Below are 9,735 nucleotides of genomic sequence, written 5' to 3'. Positions count from 1 at the left end.
CGCGTAAAAATTGTAGATGCAGTCACGGCGGGCATATTAACTTACACCCACTTGAACATTGCTTTAAGGTCATGCCCAGAAATATTTTTCTTATGTTTGTTAAGGAGACCTTTCATAAGCTCATAAACATCTCTTTCTGGGGATGAAGCCTGATTCCCCATTACGGATTTCCCACAGCTCACCTCTCAACTCCGGAGGGATTTCAGGCTGGACAGCTCCCGCTTCCTTTCAGTGGTTCATTCAAAGTTCTGTGGGATTTGCTGCAAGTCGCTCAGGCGATTCGAGAGCCCTTCACGTCAGATCCTTAAACGCATCAAGTCGGGGTCACCAATTTGCGGCAAATGAAGAGATGGGACGTAGCTTGATGCAAGCAAGATGTCGATTTATTAGTGATTCTTTTACATTAATATACGTTTCTACCTTCTACATGTTAGACACTGATTGGTTAAATCTTAAGCGTGAACTACACAGAATGGCTATCTTCTAAGACACATAATTTAAACAATAGGTACTGATTAGTCTATCTTATCTTAGCATCAAATTCTAAGATTAGGGTTTTTCTTTCTACTTGACTTTTGTGAATAACAAAGTTCCTTATCAGCACTATCCATTCCCTTATCTTGCTGTATGTCCCTCTTTTGTCCGTAGGGTTGGCATCTCAACTGCTGTGGCTCAGGAGTCTGCTGTTAACTTGTCCCTTTGTTCCCAGGGCTTATGCCTTACAAGTCCTAACATGTCTCCATTCATCAGGCTAACAGTGCTCAGACTCTCCTCCTTGAGGCCTTGCCCTACATTTTCCTTCGGGACATGGTAATGTAGAGAGTGCCTTGTTCAGCATTAATCTACAGTAGCTTTTCTCCAATCAAGGTTGCAGCCCAAGTTACACTACAGAAAGTATATGCTGCTGTAAAAACCCTAGACTAAAGTCTTAATGATCAATTCAATTCTTTTAACTGGCTATGTTTAGCAGTTTGTTTTTACTGCCTTGAAAGTATTTCATTTTGTTGGAAGAAGCAGGGCTACAGTTAATGGATTTCAACATTCCACCCCCAATTTCTGCACTTTGGTGGAAAAAAAATAGAAAAACAGGAAAGCCAGAGCTCAAAGAAGGTGGTGCTTTAACTTATTTTGCTCTTCTCTCCTCCACCCATTTTCCACTACTTCTCTGCAGATACAGAAAATCCACAGAAGCACACTTAGTATGAAAAAAAAAAGCATAATTATCTGCCACCAACACTGACAATGTTTTCAAAACTAGATGTTGCATTAAATAAATAAGGAGAAAACATGCACGGCTGGTAGCATATATGTAGCTGTTGGAAAGGTGACTATGACGTGCGGAATTAGACTCTATAACTCGAAAGTTATAAAGTAGGTATGTTTATTGCGCGCAGATGCACGGGGGATTGCTCCTCCACAAGCATGCATGCCCGAAGTGATGAACCATCTCACATTTATACAATAAAACAATTGATTATTCAATTAACGCCTATACATATTCGTTACCTAAACCCGCTTACTCTCGCTTCGTATGTTAATTAGCTTATCAGTCCTTTGCCTGGAATGTGGTGGTCTTGCAGGTTTGTAGGTGATTCATGTCCTTGTGACCATCTGATCTTCTCCAGCAAGGAGACTTAGCACTCCCTCCCTCTAGATAACATTGGGATGTCTCTCATCCTTTTCTCATTCTTTTTTAAATAGCCCCTTTGTTAGAGGAAGAAGGGCAGGCGTCTCCTCAAGGCTGTGTGCCTATGTGACCAGACACCGCACCCATGACTAGTCACCATACCCACATTCCCGAGCAGACATATACAATCACAATCGATGTCCATTGTCCCCATTTCACACTATTTCTCCATATCAACTATAAGCATGTCATATTTGTTGACTTTGGTTTTGGAGAGCGCAATCTGAAGGTGCAGGGAAATGACAAACCTGCCTGGAGTTGCTTCAGCGCAGACCATTCCTCTCAGCTTGACAGTCCATGCCTACTTCATTGGAAAAACTTCAGGATTTTAAACCTACTATAGTAGGGTTTAAGCATCTCTTGTGATCACTGCCGTGTGTAGAAACTATGTGAACAAATAATAAATGTGCTTCTCTTAGTTTCAGTGTAGGAAGGATCTCACAAAGGACACCTCTCACTTACCTGCAGTGATATGGAGAAATAGTGTGAAATGGGGACAATGGACATCGATTGTGATTGTATATGTCTGCTCAAGGAATGTGGGTATGGTGACTGGTCATGGGTGCGGTGTCTGGTCACATAGGCACACAGCTTTGAGGAGATGCCTACAGTTTTGAGGAGACGCCTGCCCTTCTTCCTCTAACAAAGGGGCTATTTATAAAAAGGATGAGAAAAGGATGAGAGACATCCCAATGTTATCTAGAGGGAGGGAGTGCTAAGTCTTCTTGCTGGAGAAGATCAGATGGTCACAAGGACATGAATCACCTACAAACCTGCAAGACCACCACATTCCAGGCAAAGGACTGATAAGCTAATTAACATACGAAGCGAGAGTAAGCGGGTTTAGGTAACGAATATGTATAGGCGTTAATTGAATATTCATTTGTTATATTGTATAAATGTGAGATGGTTCGTCACTTTGGGCATGCACGCTTGTGAAGGAGCGATCCCCCGTGCATCTGCACTCAATAAACATACCTACTTTATAACTTTCGAGTTATAGAGTCTAATTCCGTACGTCAGCAGACGGTCCAATTCACCATGATAAAGGGTACATCAAATCTTTGATAACTTCAGCTTGCTGAACCATCCCCATATCTTTCCTGCCCATCAGCTGACCTATCTGATTGTGACAAGTATCCTTTTGTTTCCTATTAATCAACAGAACAGCTTGCTTAATAATTTCCTGGCCCTTGGTCCCGTAATTTAGGTAATTTAAGGGTTTTTTTCTTTCTATCATAAGCCTTATGGGCACATGCAGAACCATGATGAAGAGCAAAGCTCCTGACAAACAGCGGCTATCTTGTGAACTTTAACAAGCGAGCTTGCAACCGCAATGAGCAATGAGGTGCAGCTCTATTTAAATCAAATAGAGGGAGACAGTTTCCAAAAGACCAATACTGAGCTTCCAGCAAGTGCTGGAAAATTTGCCAAGAACAGAACACCAAGTATAATGGAAAGTTAGCAAAAACTGTTTCAAAAGCACACCATGCTCATGGAAGTGTTTTTCGGGAAGTTTGGGGTTTTTTTCTTTAACCTTTACTAAATGCACACCTGCTCCTTTCTTCCGTGAAACTCAGAACCCAAAACATCTACCACACAACTTGCTGAGAAGGAGCATCCTCCTGTGAAACTGTCTCTCAGTATAAAACTGCAGCTGTTTTTCTGGAATTATTAGCCCCAAATTTACAGTACAGATTGTAGGGACCATGGGTGCTTCCACATCCGTCTGTGTCAACTTTAGTGCATCTTAGCCAACAATGTTCTCCTGTTCACTAAGTTACTATTCATTGTTTATGGGGTAACGACAGATCTTTTTGTAATGCTTTTTATCACTCAGATCCAAACACTTCATAACAGAGATCAGTATTGTTATTATCGTTATTCCAGTTTTCACATGAAAAAATGCGGGTCAGAGAGGTGGAATTACTTAGCTGATAACACTTAGCAAAGCAGTGTAGGATCAGAAATCAATCCCACAGCTCCTGAAAGCACTGCTGCACCTGGGAAGGAAGCCAGCCCTATGCCTGCTAACTACAGGAACCCAGAGGACTTGATATATTGGTTACAAGGTCACTGAGTAAAACTATTCATTTTTTACTTTACTACAGTCAGCAGCTGCAGGAGATATTCACAAATTTCCTGTAGTAATCTCATAATTTGATTTGTGTCTTTAAGACCGTGCCTATCTGATTAATTGGCAACCCGATTTCGTTGTAAATTCCTTAATTTACTGCATAAATTGTGACCTTAACCTGCTGATCATGCTGGTTCAGTTCTAGTTAGTTTAGTAAAAGTCTTTAGCTCATAGTGTTTACACCTCCTGCAATAAATGCCATTGATTCTTCATTTACTTGTTTACCAATTCATGTTTAAACTCACTACAAACTCCACAGGGACAGTTTTCTTTTAAATTTCGGAACAGACTAGTAAACCAAGGCACTTAGCTGTGGCATTTGCAGAGGTGCGGCACTGTTTCTAAATGAGGACCTTGTTCCTCACCCAACTGGAAAATGAAGCTGATGGTTCCTGGGGTGGCTCCTACTGCCCCCCAGGTACCCTCAGCCCTGGGTGCCTGGGTGTATGCTCCCTTACCTGGTTTGCAGACCAGGGGAAGAGAGTTTCTCAACCAACTCACTTTTCCCCTAAGCAGAAGCACTAATCCTTTGCTGCTAAAACATGAGTCTTCGCCAAACTTCTTGTCTTTGAAACTTCCATCCTTCTGGCGCATTTGGTTGACACTGGTCCATGCCTCAAGGGTGTCGGGCAGGCAGCAGGACTCTCAACCTGCATCGTTGCCTATGCCTAATTTCACTGAGAAACCAGGAAAAGCGTAGTTCTGCATAAGAACTGCATTCACGGGGCTGTAATTCAAAGTTTAACAACATTCCTCTGCATTTAGCTGGCTTTGGATCAAGCGTTACATGTGCAAGATAAACCCCTGCTCCCATAAAGCCCTCTGTTCCCTTGCACCTGCTTTGGTGTGGAGGCAGAACCTGCCTCTACTGCTTCCTCCGGGACTGCCAGGGAGACCCATCCGTGGGGAAGGACATGAAGTTAGATGCAGGTTACAGCCTTGCTGCTGTCGTTTTTACAGCGCCTTCCCAACTGGCAACGGCGCTTGTCTGATCTGGGAGAGAGTCTGAAGTCTGCACACAACCAAAAACTTCATCAGCTCCACCATCGCTATGCTCAGGCCTGAGCAGGGAAATCATTTTATCACTTGAGTTAATTCCCATTAAGTATATTGGCTTCTCTCCTTAGATAGTGTAGAAGAGCATTTGCTGCGATGAGAGACAGGATGCTGTTTGATGCAAACAAATGTCAATTTATTGTACAGAAGCACGAGTTTATATATATTTTCAGAAGCTGTGCGCTTTAAACAGATTGGTTCTTTAAACTAAGCATTGCAGACTAGGCAATCCCTGATTGGTGGTTAACTACAAACAAAGGACATTTTAATTAAGTGTTTACAGTCATCAATTAACAGCAAGGTGTTACCTCTCCTTGGCACCCATCCATCCCCCACTCCCCTATCCTCTCTCGGCATGACTCATCCTGTTAGTTGTGTCTATTCACACTCCTTGTCCTCCCAGGGTTCCCCTCAGCTAACTGATTGCCACGCATGGTCCTAATTTCCATGCCCGCTCCTGCAAGCATTGATTCCTTGGCATGAAGAATCTGTAGATTCGTGACCACTGGAATTCTAGTTAATGTCAAGCCTAAATATTTAAAATTCAGTACCATGTAAGCTTTTAAAGAAGTTTCCTTACAGTCTCCTTCCTTTTTAAGGAAGTCTCCTTTTGTCCTAAAGTCACACATGAGTACAAACACTAAAAAACTGTATTTATTTTTTTAGCTGCTTCTGCTGTACTCATACGAATTTAGTCTCAGAGATCTAGGATATATGCTCTGCATTCTTCTTCTTTTTTTTTTTTTTTTTTTAAGAAGATGAAATTGAGTAATCTGCCTAAATAATATTAAGGCTTCTCAGCTGAATCTTAAACTTAAACTCGGCATAATAGTCCAGAATAATAATCAGCATAACAGTCCCCCTGCTGCAAAATACAGCAGAGAAATGGGAGTTCCCATACAATTTTCAGTGCCCTGCAGGGATAATTTCCCCCGATAAGTGTCCTTGTTGTCACAGTTGTTTACTATACACGTGGGACAGTGCAGGGAAGCGAGAGGTTTACTGCAGAGCACAGCCCCTTCACTGAGTATCTCCACAGACCTTCAGCTGCCAGACAGTTTGGGCCAGAAACAAGAAAGGATCTTTTTTAACAACTTTTAAATGCTCGGCCCCTTGAGTAGAAACCAAATCCTGTGGTAGGCAACTCATCTTCCTACACAATATGCAAGGAAACCTGGGAACCTCCAAACAGAAATGTGAACCCCAGGATGCTCAGGGGGGGCATCACTTTCATCTTGTCTTAAAAGCTAATCCCTTATGCAGGAAAAAACCTGGAGACTCCTGAGCCTGGCAGAGAGCAGAAGGGAGAACAGTCTGGCCAAGGTCAGTCTACACCTTTCTTTTTTAAGGATTCCTGGAAAACATAAGCCAGATGCCAGGGATCCTTTTTTGAGGAGTTGTAATTTTCAGGCAAAAAGTTCCAGCTCCTTCGCTACCCCTCACTGGAATGGCCTCCTGCTACATGGTGCTTTGCTTTAGCACCAGAGGAGGGGCTCAAGCCACGCTCCCACCCACCCTGAACCTGCATCGATACCTCTGCGTGATGTTCTGAGTTCCTCCCAGGAGCAGCTCTCTGTAAAAAAGGTGAATTGGGGGTTGAACATCCATCTTCCCCCACCTCCTCTGATGGTCCTCCAAGTCTCCATGGAAAGAGGGTCTACATCCTTTTACACGGGGCTTACAACCTTTTGGCTTTCCCTGTGCATACCATGAGAAGCCTGACACGCTGCACCCCTGGGCACCCAATATTTTTCCATGCGTCGGTGCAAGCTGAATGTGTTCACAGCTTTGGGAACAGGGAGAAAACTTCAGATGAGGAAAAAGGTAAGGCAGCCCTGATGTTTGACAACCTCAGGGAGTGGCAGCAGCTATTCTAGCACTGTTTGGGATACAGAATGCCTAAAATGCTCCTTCCCAAGTCCTTCATCAGATTTAGCCCGACCTTCATGTTGTATGCAGATTTGCCATGAGGCCATTCTTCCAGCTGCCAGAGCCTACACCACCACACACGTTTTGTTCTGCACTGAACTCCAAAACACCAGTTTTAAATATAGCAACTAGTATTTAAAGACTTTTTTTGTTGTTGTTGCTCAGCAACTTGTCTGTAATGAAGGATGTAGTGCTAGCAGGCTTCTTTGTAGATGGAAGCCTGAACATCAGTCAAAGCAGCATCCAGTTAGGTGTACGCTGGCTGAGGTGATGATGAATTATCTGCCAATCTGTTTTGTTATATTTAACATCAATGAAGTCAGCAGCGGTAGGAAGCAGCGGTGGCTCAGCCATTGTTCTGCAGCACCAGACTAGTCAGCGGATAAAAGGCGATAGACTGGTTCACCGATTCTGAATTAAAAAAAGAACTGTGGCGTGAACAGTTAAGCAGATGTTGTGTGTAATGATTCACTTTTGGACCGCTGCCACGCTGCCTGCAAGCAGCCCAGTTCATATCGAGTGCAATGGTTTGGGGTCACAGCCTGTGTCTCCTCCCATCACCATAACACAAGATGCTGAGCTAGGCTGGGTTAACTGGCTGAAAGGCTAAAGTTTCTGTTCACAAGAAATATCTTTTTTTGGTTTTCAGTAAGGTTCCAGTTCAAATTTCAGACCAAGTCCAAATCTGCCTACCAAATAAATTTTATCTGCTATCCTTCCAAAGCAGAAATACAAGATGTGCTGGGAAATGCAAAAACATTGTCTTTTCAAACCAAAAGATCTTCTCCACACACCACTGTGCTTAATACCTAAATGTCAGCTTCTCTCCTTCAGCGGATACTATTTCTTTTAAAATCCAAGAATGTGGATAATTTCCGGCCTTAAGGTCAATAAAATGCATCTTCCTTCTGAAGGATGTTCCAAACACCTTCTTATACTTCACTTTGCAGTAGAGGAGGACTTTCACCATGAGGGCTTCTGAAAGAGAATGGTAGAGCAGTTTGGGCTGGAAGGGGCACCTGGAGGTCATGCAGTCCTGCTCAGGGCCATGGCCCATCCAGGCTCCATGGGCAAGCTCTTCCACTGTTTGGTCACCCTCATGGTAAAACATTTATTCCTAATATCTAACGATTCACTGTGTGCCAGCTTGCGTCCATTGCCTCCCACCCTATAGCCACTCACCTCTGAGAAGGATTTGGCTCCATTGTCGCCGTGTCCTCCCATCAGGTAGTTGTAGATAGCCAGGACATCTCCCCAAGCCTTCTGTCCTCCAAGCTGAGCCAACATAGTCATCTCAGCCTCTTCTCCTAGGTCATATTCTCCAGCCACCCAACCACCTCCATGGCCTTCACTGGGCTCACTCTTGGATGCCAGTGTCTTCCTTTTGATGGGAAGCCCAAACTGGAAACATCACCTCAGATGCAGCTTCATAAGTGTCCACCAGAGAAGGAAGCACTCCTCTCCTCGACATGCTGGCTCTGCTCTGGCTGATACAGCCCAGGTTGCTCCACAGTTGCTCCAACCTTCACCTTCTAGCTTCATCCCAAAGGGCTGACCTCCCACTGGCCTCCAGAGACCTGCAGAAGTCAGTGAGAGGTTTTATCATCATTATGGTTGGCCATACTGCTGAGGCTAAGCATAAAGATTTGGGAATAGAGCATAAGAAACTGCTAAAACCATCTTGGCTCTGGTTTCCAAGGCAGCAGTAGGTAAGCCCAAGCCAATTGGACTGAGATTATTGTCTTTTCTCTTCTATTTACAAAGTAAAAGTTTCTTTTTCCTAAGCTGGTTTAAAAATCCAATCAATTGCAGGTGAATCAAAATTTAATTTTAGACAGAAAATGCATCTGTGATGGATTTTAGACAGAAAAGGCATCTGTGATGGAAACAGAGTATCAACCACTAAACCCCCACGTTGTGTCAGTAACCTGTCGGTTTGCTCAAAGTTCATACTGGCTGTAAGAAATGTGACATTAACCACACAAATTTTATTACTTTCTCCCCATTTACTTCTTGCAATAAAACTTTTGGGTTTTTTCCCTATAAATCATCTCTAATTTGAGCCTAAAAAGAACTCCATTCTAACAAGCTGAGATTTCAAATAACACACTCCACTCTTCCTCTTGCAAAAAGAAGATGTCGTTCCTATGGAGCCGCCTCGTATGTAACGACCCTTCTTTGTCACTAAGTTGTTGCCATCAAGCACAGGCTGAGACAGCAATTTCCTTCTAAACACCTCTCCTCTGGCAGTCACAACTTTCTGGAAATCATTCTTCCAGTCACAATTCCTCATATGTCTAAACCTGCATTCAGTATCTCAGGTTTAGACAAGAACAGTCCCAACGATTTTATCCTCATCAGCACCTACACAGCCCTGTTTCGTGATGATGCTGGCGATGCACTGGCCATTCCCCATCGGGTACCCTGTTTTACATCCTTTTTTGCTAAGCCACAGGCAGTGTAACTGCACAGAGTGCACCTGAGCAGACGCTGCAGCCTGCCGAAAGAGTGGCTGGCTGGCGGCGAGGGGTGTGATGATGTTTTCTGCAGGAGGACCAGGAGTGAGGAAAGAAGACACAAAATCCAGAGAGCTCAGCTCTGTGCAAATGTGAATTTAAAATCGCTTCATTGTTCTAAAAAAAAAAAAAAATAGTGCGGGGGGGGGGGGGGGGGAATCTCCCTAGGGATATATGTATCTATATATCTATATATCTATATATAGATATATAGACACAACTCCATAACAGACAAATTAGAACATACTGATAAAAAGTGTTTCATGAGCCTTCAGTGAAGAGCTGTCATCACCAAGTAGCATCGCTGCCTTCATCTATCTACATACACATGTCCCTACTTCTCCATCTATGTGTGGCCCAAGCGGTAGCACTGTACTCTGTTTAATCCTAGGGGGGTTTTGGAAAAAACA

The sequence above is a fragment of the Falco peregrinus genome, chromosome W (genome assembly GCF_023634155.1).
Source record: "Falco peregrinus isolate bFalPer1 chromosome W, bFalPer1.pri, whole genome shotgun sequence".
Taxonomy (NCBI): domain Eukaryota; kingdom Metazoa; phylum Chordata; class Aves; order Falconiformes; family Falconidae; genus Falco; species Falco peregrinus.
Note: the sequence above shows the minus strand (reverse complement) of the source record.